Genomic DNA, 12,944 nt, shown 5'->3' with positions numbered 1-12,944 from the left:
ATTTACTCCCATAGCGCCCGATTTTAATTATTTATTTACATAACGCCCGATTTTAATTATTTATTTCCATAGCGCTCCACCACCTCAGTAGTTGTGCAGTTTGTCTTGCAGCGTAGCGCTAGTCCCAATTGTACCAATTAGCATACTAGCACAGCGCTAACCTTCCATAGCGCGCTGTAACGCTGAGCTTTGTCTGTATTGCCTTGCATTTCAATATTTTGATTGTGCCCATTTACAGTATCTTACCGTGTCATTAATACTCTGTGCCCCAATCACTGCATAGGATTTGGCCGACTGCCATCTTGTTTAGTTTGTTGTTGTTGTTTAGCCTTCCCTCCCCGGATATCCACCCCGCCTCCCACCTCCCAGCTGCTCCGCCCTCGCCCCTCCCCCTCCACTATCCATATATGTCTGATGTTTCTCCGCGCAGCGGTCGCGCCCCATGTGCGCCGAAGGTGCGCCAAAGGTAAGCCCCTCTGCGCCTGTCCGCGCCTGGACCACGCCCAGCGCCTGTCCCCCTGGTCCCCGCCGCTCCCAACCCACTAGAGTCACATATGACGCCGCAACTCTCCTCGCCCTCAACCCCGGACGAGCACCACAATGCTGCGAAGCCGCCCCAGGTCGTTCCCACGGACCTTTCGCCTGCCTCTCCTGCAAGTTCAACTGCTCCAGGACCCTCACCAAATCCAACCCCTCCACACACAGCTCCGACTCTAACCGCCTGAAGTGCATCCTGCTCAACACCCGCTCAGTCCACAGACACGCAACGGAACTCTGGGACCTACTCGACACTGCGTCACCGGACATCGCCTTCCTTACAGAAACATGGATGAACACATCATCTGCACCCGACATCGCCATAGCCATACCGGACTCTTACAAGATCACCCGTAAAGACCGCACCAATCAAACAGGAGGAGGCATCGCCATCATCCACAAGAACACCATCAAAATCATGACCAGCTCCGAGGATAATCTTGCAACCGCCGAATATCTCCACTTTCAGATCCACACCGACACTAGGACCACTCTTAGAGCCACCCTCATCTACAGGCCTCCAGGTACCCGCAGTCAATTCAGGGATGACATCACCGACTCCGTCTGCCCTTATGCCCTCGCCTCTGAGAACTACATTCTTCTAGGAGACTTCAACTATCACCTTGAAAACATACACGACAGCAACACCACCACCCTTCTGAACAACCTGGCCAATCTCGGACTCAAACAACTTGTTGACACCCCCACCCATGTTGCCGGACACACGCTCGACCCTATCTTCACCTCCAGCAAGCATATCTCCTTTGATCGCACTACAGCTCTCCATTGGAGGGACCACAGCTGTGTTCACTTCAGCTACAAAACCACCCTGACCCACAACCGCCCACAACCTATTCCTCGGAGAAACTGGAACAAAATCACCCCCGACCAACTCCTCACATCACTCAACCAAAACCCTCCCACCCTCTCATTGGACCCAAACCAAGCGGCCACCAATCTCAAGCAATGGATCACCCACAGTGCTGACAAATTAGCACCACTGAAAAAACATAAGATCAAATCAGACTGCAAAAAGGCTCCCTGGTTCAATGATGACCTTAAAAAATCTAAGAAGCTATGCCGCACCCTGGAGAAAACATGGAGAAAAAACCCAACCACCGACAACATGTCCATCCTCAAGGCTGCCACCCGCAAACACCACCAACTGATTCGATCCGCTAATAAATCAGCATTCAAGGATCGTCTTGACAACAACAATCACAACAGCAAAGAACTTTTCAACATCGTCAAAGAATTCACCAACCCCAACGCAGCATCTAACGACATCACTCCCTCCCAAGACCTCTGCAATGCGTTATCCTCCTTCTTCTACAACAAAATTGCCGACATCCACAACAGCTTCGAGAATACTCCCAGCTTCCAACCCCCCCACCCCCCTCAGATCCTACTCCGCCAACTAACAACCTCACCGCCTGGAACCCAATCACCACTGAAGACACCATCCGCCTAATGAACTCCATCCACTCTGGCTCGCCAACCGACCCCTGCCCCCACCACATCTTCAACAAAGCAAACTCCATCATCGCACCCCATCTCCGTGATGTCATCAACTGCTCATTCAACTCTGCCACCTTTCCAGAAAGCTGGAAACACGCTGAACTCAGCGCCCTTCTGAAGAAACCCACAGCAGACCCCTCTGAACTTAAAAACTACCGACCCATATCCCTCCTCCCATTCCCGGCCAAAGTCATCGAGAAAGCCGTCAACAACCAGCTCGCCGCCTTCCTTGAATCCAACATCTCCCTCGATCCATCTTAATCCGGATTCCGAGCCAAACACAGCACCGAAACCGCCCTCATTGCAGCAACAGACGACATCCGAACACTACTGGAAAACGGTGAAACTGGGGCCCTCATTCTACTCGACCTCTACGCTGCTTTCGACACAGTCTGCCACAGCACCCTTATACAGCGCTGTAATGGCAGAGTTTTTGGCTTTATTTAGCAGTGATATAGACCTTAATCTTGCTCACATCAAGTATAGGTATTCTTAGCCTGTGTTGGCCCTTTTAAGCCCTTTTTTCCAGACCTAGAAGAGGATAGCTGCTTAATATGCCTTTATTCTTGACTTTAACCTGTCTATTGCCTATTGGCTTTGACATATTAGACACATTGGTATGGTTTATGTAGGTATTCTGCATCCCTTTCAGGCCTACAGGCCTAGAGCTAGAGGGACTCCATCTTGATGAAGCTGAGAGGCTTTTTAGGGTAAAGGCAATGTTTATAGTTAAGGCTGTTGTGTGCTAGAGGAAAATCCAGTTAGGACTGCTTCTTATCCGAGAAATGTGTTTTTCTCTTGGGCCCAGACGTAACAAGCAGATGGCCACTGCGGTTGCGTGGAAGCCTGGGAGCTGGCACAGGAATTCGGTAGGAGACAGCCCTCCGGTGGAAATTTCCATGAGGGGAGAGGAATCCATATTAGTGAGCTACAGGAGAGGAGGAGTGGTCAGTTCAGTTTGGAGTTCAGTCCAGCGTGGTGTGCAGTTCAGCGTGGTGCTCAGAACAGCTTGGAGCACAGAACAGCTGGGAGCTCAGTTCAGCTTGGAGCTCAGAACAGCTTGCAGAGAGAGAGAGGGTGTCTGCTGGAGCTGCAGAATAGAGTGCAGTTCTTAAATGGAGAAAGAAGGCAGACGATTGCTGAAGATGAGGAGAGAGAAAGCAGTGCAGAGAGCATCAAAGAAGGCTGTCAGCTGGAGCAACTGAACCAGAGGCGTGGTGATGTGGTGAAGGAGGGAGAGACAGAGAGAGCCCTAATCCCACCAGAGGCAGAGAGAGAGCCCTAATCCCACCAGAGGCAGAGAGAGAAATCTTCCTTCTAATAGGTGAGGTAGTCTGAATTAGTTACACTTACAACACCTTAATCTTGTTCTTATTCCCTAGGATGTCTAACTAATCCTTTCCCTTTCAGCGGAGTGTTCCTGTTATGTTTAATCCTTCTCTTTCAGCGGTGTGTTAAAGTTACTGCTAGTTATAGAGACCCCCCATAGTTTTGTATATGTATGTTTTATTATTGATAAAATAAATGACCCCATTAATTAGTGAATTAGTGTGCATGAGTTCTTTTATGATAAAGTTATCCTGGCTTCTAGCCAGTTGCTGTTGAGCCACTGATGGATCAGAAGGGAGTAGGAGCGCTTAAATCAAGAAATAACTCAATCACATAGTGTGTATATCTTTGTCCCCATACAGTGAGGGTAATCTTTCCTGGTAGGTATTACTGTTTGAACAGATGCTACCCCTGATCAGGTAAGTAATAGTGAGGGAGAGAGGAGACTTGCAACTAAGGGACTAAGTTAGTACACCATCCCATAATATTATTGTAGTAGCAGACCTTTAGTGAAGAGACTTCCCAATATATATATATATATATAGGTGTTCATAGGAATGTGGTCGTCGTTGATATACGGCGTTAGTGAGAACACTGGGGAGGATTACCAGTGCCGATACCCACAGGATTGTGGCTTGAATAAGTGAGAGCGCTAGGAGGTTGAACTAGCGTGTAGTTTTGCAGGATTGCAAACAGTTTGGAAAAGGGAGCATTGGGTTCTGCAGGCCCATGTGTAGACGCACCGGATTGTGTGTCATATCTGCCCTAGGGTAGACCGGTCTGGGTCTGGGTGGCCGCGAGACCAACTGATGTGAATATAAGTGTGGTGTAGGGTATGGATATCCCTAGTAATCAGTGAGTATTCTTAGTATCCCTATAGATTTAGTGGTGTTTTTAATAATATGAGCTTGTATATTGCGAGTTCCCCATCTTCAGGTGGGTGCCCAGGTGCCTGGATAGTTGGTCCTGAGGAGGGATGTGATTACGTTCTGGCTGGGTTGGAGGGGCCCCTAGGGGCTGATCCCACCTACTCAGAAAATCCAGCCATTACATTTTGGCGTAGTCGTCATCTTACGAATCCTGTGTGATCTGGCCATGTGCTTAGAGAGTTTCCCATGTGTTCTGAGGGAGTGCCCTGAACGCTGGTTCCATCTGGCGTAATGTTGCAGTTTACGTAGCCTGTTAGACCTATGGGCTTGAACAGTTGCAGCGTGAGGAGATTGCATTACATCATGGCATTTGGTTTATTCAGGGTGGAAGGAATGGTTTTCATCTTGGTGTTTAAACCGTCAGAGTTGAAGGATGGCATTACATGAGGAAGCCAGTTACATCTTTGTGATGGTCCAATTGTATAAATGTGTGTAAAAAATGCTTTTGAATTGCCCATTAAATTGCTTGCTGCATTTGCTTATGCTGTGCAATGTGAAATGTGTTCATTGTAATATGATCTGTGGAGTTCTTTGAATATAGCTCCTTGTAAATATGACTTGTGAATAGCGCCATGTTAATGTGGCTTGTGAGGTGCAGGTTCTCATGTTGATCTACTGTGTTCCTTGTGCATTGCGCCTTGGATATATTGTTTGTGAAAAGCTTGTCTTGTAAATATGGCTTGTGAATAGCGCCATATTATTGTGGCTTGTGAGGTGCATGTTCTCATGTTGATCTGCTGTGTTCCTTGTGCATTGCGCCTTGGATATATTGTTTGTGAAGAGTTTGTCTTGTAAATATGGCTTGTGAATAGCGCCATGTGGTCATGGCTTGGACAGGGCATGTTATCATTACGTTAGGCAGGAGAGAGCTGGATCTCTCTCGGGTGCTTGGGGATAACGTTTTGAAAATATGTGTACGTGTTATTTGTAAACGTGAAGAAATGTGCTCATGATTTTCCCATGTATCTGCAGACGTTGGGGAATGATTCTGCTTGAGCTGCCAAAGGGTTAATATCTTGAGTTGAGATGGCAGTCTTTATTTTTAACATGCTGTCAACATGCATGGTTATCTGACCTGACTATAAAAGTCAGTGGATTATTTGATGGTTTGATTTTGACTTTTTTTTTTTTGGTTCCTTGGTCTGCCTATGTGCTTTGTCAGTTTCTTGACTGAAAGGTACCATCTTGTGCTTTGCGAAGGGTTCTGTTCATTTCACATTCTTTTTGGAATGCGTCTACGAATTTGTGTGGGTTTGCCTTGGAACTGTAAGTTATAAATCACCCAGTCGGATTGATAAAGGGTTTGCACGGAGAGAGAAAATGAGTGAAATGTTAAGGAGGTGGCCCGTTAGAATGCATGCTACGGGCTGTTTTCATTAATTATTTCTTTGAGGGTTTTCCATCTAGATAGGAATGTGCTGGTTGCAATGATCACAGGTTGAGAATAATCAATCTTGCCCGACAGTGCATGGTAACATGTGCTTTTAATTAGTGAAAGGCAACCGTGTGCCTTTGAAAAAATATTAAATGTAACGTTATTATTTTCCCATATGTAATACACAACCTTTTTTAAAAATGTGTCAGCAAATCCAGCCTTAATTAGTTCACCAACTCAGTTAGAAAATAATAGGCTGTTTCTTAGTGTATGAATGTGGCCCTTTTATTAGGTTGGCTTAAATGGCTTACATGTTAAATTACATTGTAATGTACAATTATGTTGTTTTAAAATTATTTCTCTTTCAGCAGCTGACAATGGTCCATGTTAATTCGTTTTTTTTTCAAATGCAGAATGTATAATCTTGTGTGCAAAACTTATTTGCCCCTTTCTAAATAAGTGCCCATATTTTAAATGTCTTGCCTTTAGCTGAATTAGTTAGACAAAAGTCTTTTTAGAAACTGGAAGCTTTTAAGTAGCAGTACACTGTAACTGAATTGTTTTTTTTTTTTGAAATGCTGGCTTTCTTTAGTACAATCAGGCCTGGGAACAAGCAAGGAATTTGTTTGTCGACCTTGGCAGACCAGCTGGTTTGTGCAGACGAGTTTTTTTTTTTCTTCCCTCTGCAGGTTCCGATCACGTCCCTGTTCATTATGATTGGCTATAATCCAATTTTCTTCCGCGGACGGCTTGTTTATTGTAAGGGCGGGGGGACCTGGCTCTTCCTGGCTGTTGACGCAGGCGGCTTCATTGCCTGCTGATAAGGGACTCTTGCAGACTCTTGCCCTTGGAGTTAGTTAGTTGCAGTGGGCCTGGGCGGGCTTCTCTGACCAGGGAAATGGGAGGCTTGCAGTGCCCTGCTCCTGCTGTGAGATCATCATTTGGCAGTGATTCAAATAGCTTCACACTGTAGCCTGGCTCCCGCGTCTGAAGGGAGAAGGCTGGCTTAGAGAGGATTAGGGTATGATAGGCCCCACTGCATAAACTTAAAAATTAAATTTTGATTGTTTTTAATTAATTAGGATATTTTCTTTTCAATAATGAAAGGCACCCGGGGTGCTTTTTAAATAAAAATTTTATTTTTCAAGAATAATGATACTTGTTTTCTTGTCTCTAGGATTGCTGGGTTGTGGTTGTGCGTGGCCCCTCCCCCTTCCACTTCCTTTGTTGTTTTAGTTTTTTACTTTCATGTTTTTATTTTAGTTTATTATTTTTGGATGATGGAACCAGACCAGACCAGACCGGAAGGGTGATGGATGGCCGCATCGGAGGAAGTGTCCGGATACCGAAGATGCAGGGTGGTGGCCTACACTGAATAAACAAAATTGACTTTTTTTTTCCAAATGGACTTGGTCACATAATTCCTTGGCCTGTATTTTTCTTGACATCACTACGAGCAGGCCCCACTTTTAAGAAAAAACACAAACATGTCACCTATTATAGTTTTTCTGTTTTCTTCAAAACAGTTTTTGCCAATGAAGGACCTTTTTCTTTTTGAATGGTGCTGCACACATGTGTTCCACAGTATGATGTAAAATGGATGTTTTAGGATTGGTGTTACACCAGCTATCTTGTAGAAATGGGGTTGTTTTTTACTGTTTTTACATTTTCACCTTGATTGATCAAAGGGTGGTTACCTTAGACTTTGGATTGTCCTGGGAGGTGTGTCTTTTAGTATGATTATGTATTAATGTTTGCCCAGGCCTTGAAAACAGTTTGTCATGTTTACTTCTCAGATTTCACCAAAAAGTTTCTTTAAATTCACAAATGTCAGTAGGGCTCATTTAGGCCCATTGTTATTTTCATCCCACAAACAAGCCCCTACACCAATAGATTTTATGAGTCATCATTAGTTTAAGTTAACTATAGTAGGTAGGCCTCATTTAGGCCCATTGTTATTTTCATCCCACAAACAAGTCCCTACACCAATAGATTTCATGAGTCATCATTAGCTTAAGTTGACTATAGTAGGTAGGCCTCATTTAGGCTTAAGTTGTCCGAAGTAGGCCCCATTTAGGCCCCTTGCTGTTTTCATTCAACACATAAGTCCCTACATCACTAGATTTCACCAGTTATCACTAGAAGTTGAGGCACATTTAGTTTGAGGATGCTTTGGTTAGTTTCTGTTGTTATCAGATCCAATCTCAGATATGTTTCAGCATTCAAGTCAAGGGTGCTTTGATTTGTTTTCAGTTGGTTGTTAGGTTTGTATTCCCTACCATTGAGTTTCAGGTGGAATTTCCTTAAGTTGTCATTCTTTTTAGGGAGTTTTTTTTTTAGTTTTTGATTTGTTGATAGATTGTGTTGATGTTTGTTTATTTGGATGTTGTTGTTTATTGATGCTCGCAAGATAAGGATCTAAGGGTGGAGTGTAATGGCAGAGTTTTTGGCTTTATTTAGCAGTGATATAGACCTTAATCTTGCTCACATCAAGTATAGGTATTCTTAGCCTGTGTTGGCCCTTTTAAGCCCTTTTTTCCAGACCTAGAAGAGGATAGCTGCTTAATATGCCTTTATTCTTGACTTTAACCTGTCTATTGCCTATTGGCTTTGACATATTAGACACATTGGTATGGTTTATGTAGGTATTCTGCATCCCTTTCAGGCCTACAGGCCTAGAGCTAGAGGGACTCCATCTTGATGAAGCTGAGAGGCTTTTTAGGGTAAAGGCAATGTTTATAGTTAAGGCTGTTGTGTGCTAGAGGAAAATCCAGTTAGGACTGCTTCTTATCCGAGAAATGTGTTTTTCTCTTGGGCCCAGACGTAACAAGCAGATGGCCACTGCGGTTGCGTGGAAGCCTGGGAGCTGGCACAGGAATTCGGTAGGAGACAGCCCTCCGGTGGAAATTTCCATGAGGGGAGAGGAATCCATATTAGTGAGCTACAGGAGAGGAGGAGTGGTCAGTTCAGTTTGGAGTTCAGTCCAGCGTGGTGTGCAGTTCAGCGTGGTGCTCAGAACAGCTTGGAGCACAGAACAGCTGGGAGCTCAGTTCAGCTTGGAGCTCAGAACAGCTTGCAGAGAGAGAGAGGGTGTCTGCTGGAGCTGCAGAATAGAGTGCAGTTCTTAAATGGAGAAAGAAGGCAGACGATTGCTGAAGATGAGGCGAGAGAAAGCAGTGCAGAGAGCATCAAAGAAGGCTGTCAGCTGGAGCAACTGAACCAGAGGCGTGGTGATGTGGTGAAGGAGGGAGAGACAGAGAGAGCCCTAATCCCACCAGAGGCAGAGAGAGAGCCCTAATCCCACCAGAGGCAGAGAGAGAAATCTTCCTTCTAATAGGTGAGGCAGTCTGAATTAGTTACACTTACAACACCTTAATCTTGTTCTTATTCCCTAGGATGTCTAACTAATCCTTTCCCTTTCAGCGGAGTGTTCCTGTTATGTTTAATCCTTCTCTTTCAGCGGTGTGTTAAAGTTACTGCTAGTTATAGAGACCCCCCATAGTTTTGTATATGTATGTTTTATTATTGATAAAATAAATGACCCCATTAATTAGTGAATTAGTGTGCATGAGTTCTTTTATGATAAAGTTATCCTGGCTTCTAGCCAGTTGCTGTTGAGCCACTGATGGATCAGAAGGGAGTAGGAGCGCTTAAATCAAGAAATAACTCAATCACATAGTGTGTATATCTTTGTCCCCATACAGTGAGGGTAATCTTTCCTGGTAGGTATTACTGTTTGAACAGATGCTACCCCTGATCAGGTAAGTAATAGTGAGGGAGAGAGGAGACTTGCAACTAAGGGACTAAGTTAGTACACCATCCCATAATATTATTGTAGTAGCAGACCTTTAGTGAAGAGACTTCCCAATATATATATATATATATATATAGGTGTTCATAGGAATGTGGTCGTCGTTGATATACGGCGTTAGTGAGAACACTGGGGAGGATTACCAGTGCCGATACCCACAGGATTGTGGCTTGAATAAGTGAGAGCGCTAGGAGGTTGAACTAGCATGTAGTTTTGCAGGATTGCAAACAGTTTGGAAAAGGGAGCATTGGGTTCTGCAGGCCCATGTGTAGACGCACCGGATTGTGTGTCATATCTGCCCTAGGGTAGACCGGTCTGGGTCTGGGTGGCCGCGAGACCAACTGATGTGAATATAAGTGTGGTGTAGGGTATGGATATCCCTAGTAATCAGTGAGTATTCTTAGTATCCCTATAGATTTAGTGGTGTTTTTAATAATATGAGCTTGTATATTGCGAGTTCCCCATCTTCAGGTGGGTGCCCAGGTGCCTGGATAGTTGGTCCTGAGGAGGGATGTGATTACGTTCTGGCTGGGTTGGAGGGGCCCCTAGGGGCTGATCCCACCTACTCAGAAAATCCAGCCATTACAAGCGCCTCAGCAACATCGGAATACAAGGAAAAGCCTTGGACTGGATCACCTCATTCCTCGCTGGGAGAACTCAAAGAGTCCGACTTCCCCCATTCAACTCTGAGGCCACTGAAGTCATCTGTGGAGTACCACAAGGATCTTCACTCAGTCCCACCCTCTTCAACGTGTACATGAGTCCACTCGCCTCCATCGCGCGTCAACACAACCTTAACATCATCTCTTACGCCGGCAACACCCAGTTAATCCTTTCCCTCACCAAGGACCCTAACACCGCCAAAACCAACCTTCACGAAGGCATGAAAGAAGTAGCCGAATGGATGAAACATAGCCGCCTAAAACTCAACTCAGACAAAACGGAGGTGCTCATCCTAGGATCTTCCCCCTCTTCCTGGGACGACTCTTGGTGGCCTTCCGCTCTGGGCACAGCACCCACACCCACAGACCATGCACGTAACCTTGGCTTCATCCTAGACTCCTCTCTCTCGATGTCCAGACAAGTCAACGCAGTCTCATCATCCTGCTTCAACGTACTTCGCATTCTCAAAAAGATCTTCCGCTGGATCCCCCTCGAGACAAGAAAGACTGTCACCCACGCACTGGTCACGAGTCGACTGGACTATGGCAACACACTATACGCCGGAATCACAGCAAAATTACAGAAAAAACTCCAACGCATCCACAACGCATCAGCGAGACTCATATTAAACATCCCACGCCGAGATCACATCACCGGACACCTAAAAGACCTCCACTGGCTTACCGTCAACAAAAGAATTACATTCCGCCTTCTCACCCACGCACACAAAGCCCTTTACAATCTAGGACCCGAATGCCTCAACACTCGACTGTCCTTCTACAAACCCACCCGCCAACTAAGATCGTCCAACCAAGCCCTCGCCGCCGTCCCGCGCATCCGAAAATCCACCATGGGTGGCAGATCCTTCTCCTTCCTTGCTGCCAAGACCTGGAACTCACTCCCCACTCACCTCCGCCTTACTCAGAACCACATCTCCTTCAGAAAAGAACTCAAAACCTGGCTATTCGACAAATAATGAACCCCCTACCCAAGCGCCTTGAGACCCTCTGGGTGAGCAGTGCGCTATACAAATACCCGAACTTGAACTTGAACTTTCATGACATTCCTACAATCTGTTGGGAGATTGAGGTGCCAAACTCTAGGACCTCAGAAGCAAGATCAAAAGATTGAGTTGATTGAGATCTGGATGTCTTATTTCTCCATGGTTCTGTGTAAGAAGTTTGGGTGAGAGGCATAGCTTTTGATGCGGAACTACTGATAATTCCAATAGGGTTGCGAACCATGGTTGTCGGGCCCATGTTTGAGCAATTAGGATCATTGTGAGGGAATGCTGTTTGAGTTTCCGAACCACTTTAGGAATGAGCGCAAGAGGCGGAAAAGCATAAGTAAATTTTCCTGACCAGTTCATCCATAGCGCATTGCCTTTGGACAATGGGTGTGGATACCTGGTGGCAATGTTTGGGCATTTTGCGTTGTGATGTGTGGTGAACAGATCTATGTCTGGGTGTCCCCACATTTGAAAGAATGGAAGAAGAACTTGAGGATGAAGTTCCCATTCGGGGATATGTTGTGTGTGTCGACTGAGCAGATCCGCAATCGGATTGTGTACTCCCGAGACATGTTCTTCGAGGAGGTGTCTTTTGAGGAATAGCCCATCTCCATATAGTTTGCGCTAGCCGTGAAAGTTGGAGAGAGTGTGTCCCCCCTGCTTCCGAATGTAATACATTGTTGTCATGTTTTCTGTACGTATTAGGACAGCTTTGCCTAGTAGCAAAAGTTGGAAAGACTTTACTGCTAAAAGATTGCTAGTAACTCCAGGTGATTTATGTGGAGGTGTTTCTTTCAAGGGGTCCATAAGCCCTGAACAGTTTTTTTTTTAACATAAGATTTTATTAAAAGAAAAACAGAGTCAGGAAATCAATCACAATCAGAGTGTTACAATTGAATCAAGGTACAAATCAAGCAAAAATTACATTAATATACAATTCGTCCTGCGGGTCCAGCTTGGGCCATGGCTAGCTCAGTTGTTGGAGATTCGCAGAGTGCACTCCGATATTTGTTCCAATGTCCCCATTTCTTGTCCCATTTCTTGGGGCAGCCTCTTATTTTGTAAACCGTCTTTTCAGCAATCATGCAACGGTCCATCTCAGCCATCCAGCCCACCACCGGCGGCTTTTCTGGGGAACCCCATCTCATCGCAATGGAGCGTTTAGCTAGTAGAAAACTCAACGCCGCCCACTGCAATTCCAGTTCATTCAGGTCTGTGGCCCTCCATATGTTAAGAACACATTCCATTGGCAACGGTAGGAGTGGCTTACCCAGGGAACTGCTCATTTTACGGACTGTCCCACCCCAAAAGTGTTGCACCACTGGGCACTCCCATAAGATGTGATAAAAGGTGCCAGGTAAGCCACAGCCTCGAAGACACAATGCATCAGGGCATCTACCAATTCTGGCCAGTGTAGGAGCGGACATGTAGGCCCTATGTAAAACTTTCAGCTGGATTTGTCTGAACCTGTGGCAGATAGCCGATTCTCTGGGGGACATTAGGGCCGCCCGCCATTCCTCATCATCTAGGGGACCCAGGTCTCCCTCCCATTTGTTCCGCAGGGTCTGGAAGGGGTCGCGGAGATTGTTACAGAGCTTGCGGTAAGTGTAGGAGATGGCTTTCGCAGGGAGGGGTTCTGATAGTAGTCTATCCTCCAAGGGGTAAGTGTCAGGGATGGATGTGAGGTCTGGGATGGCGGCAAGGATAGCGTGCTTGATTTGCAGATAGCGGAACGTTTCTGACAATGCAAGGGAATATTTAGTCTGAAGGTCT

The 12,944-nt window shown here is 45.7% G+C and overlaps 1 protein-coding gene across 1 annotated transcript in view; it reads right to left on the bottom strand.

The window, feature by feature from the left end:
- The window catches only part of LOC147685345 (uncharacterized), a 240,949-nt gene that overhangs the window by 113,109 nt on the left and 114,896 nt on the right, over positions 1 to 12,944 (bottom strand). The gene's annotated exons all lie outside the window — the stretch shown is intronic.

The sequence above is a fragment of the Lissotriton vulgaris genome, chromosome 10 (assembly GCF_964263255.1).
Source record: "Lissotriton vulgaris chromosome 10, aLisVul1.2, whole genome shotgun sequence".
In the NCBI taxonomy this organism is placed as follows: Eukaryota; Metazoa; Chordata; class Amphibia; order Caudata; family Salamandridae; genus Lissotriton; species Lissotriton vulgaris.
Note: the sequence above shows the minus strand (reverse complement) of the source record. Positions and strands in the feature narration are given on the sequence as shown.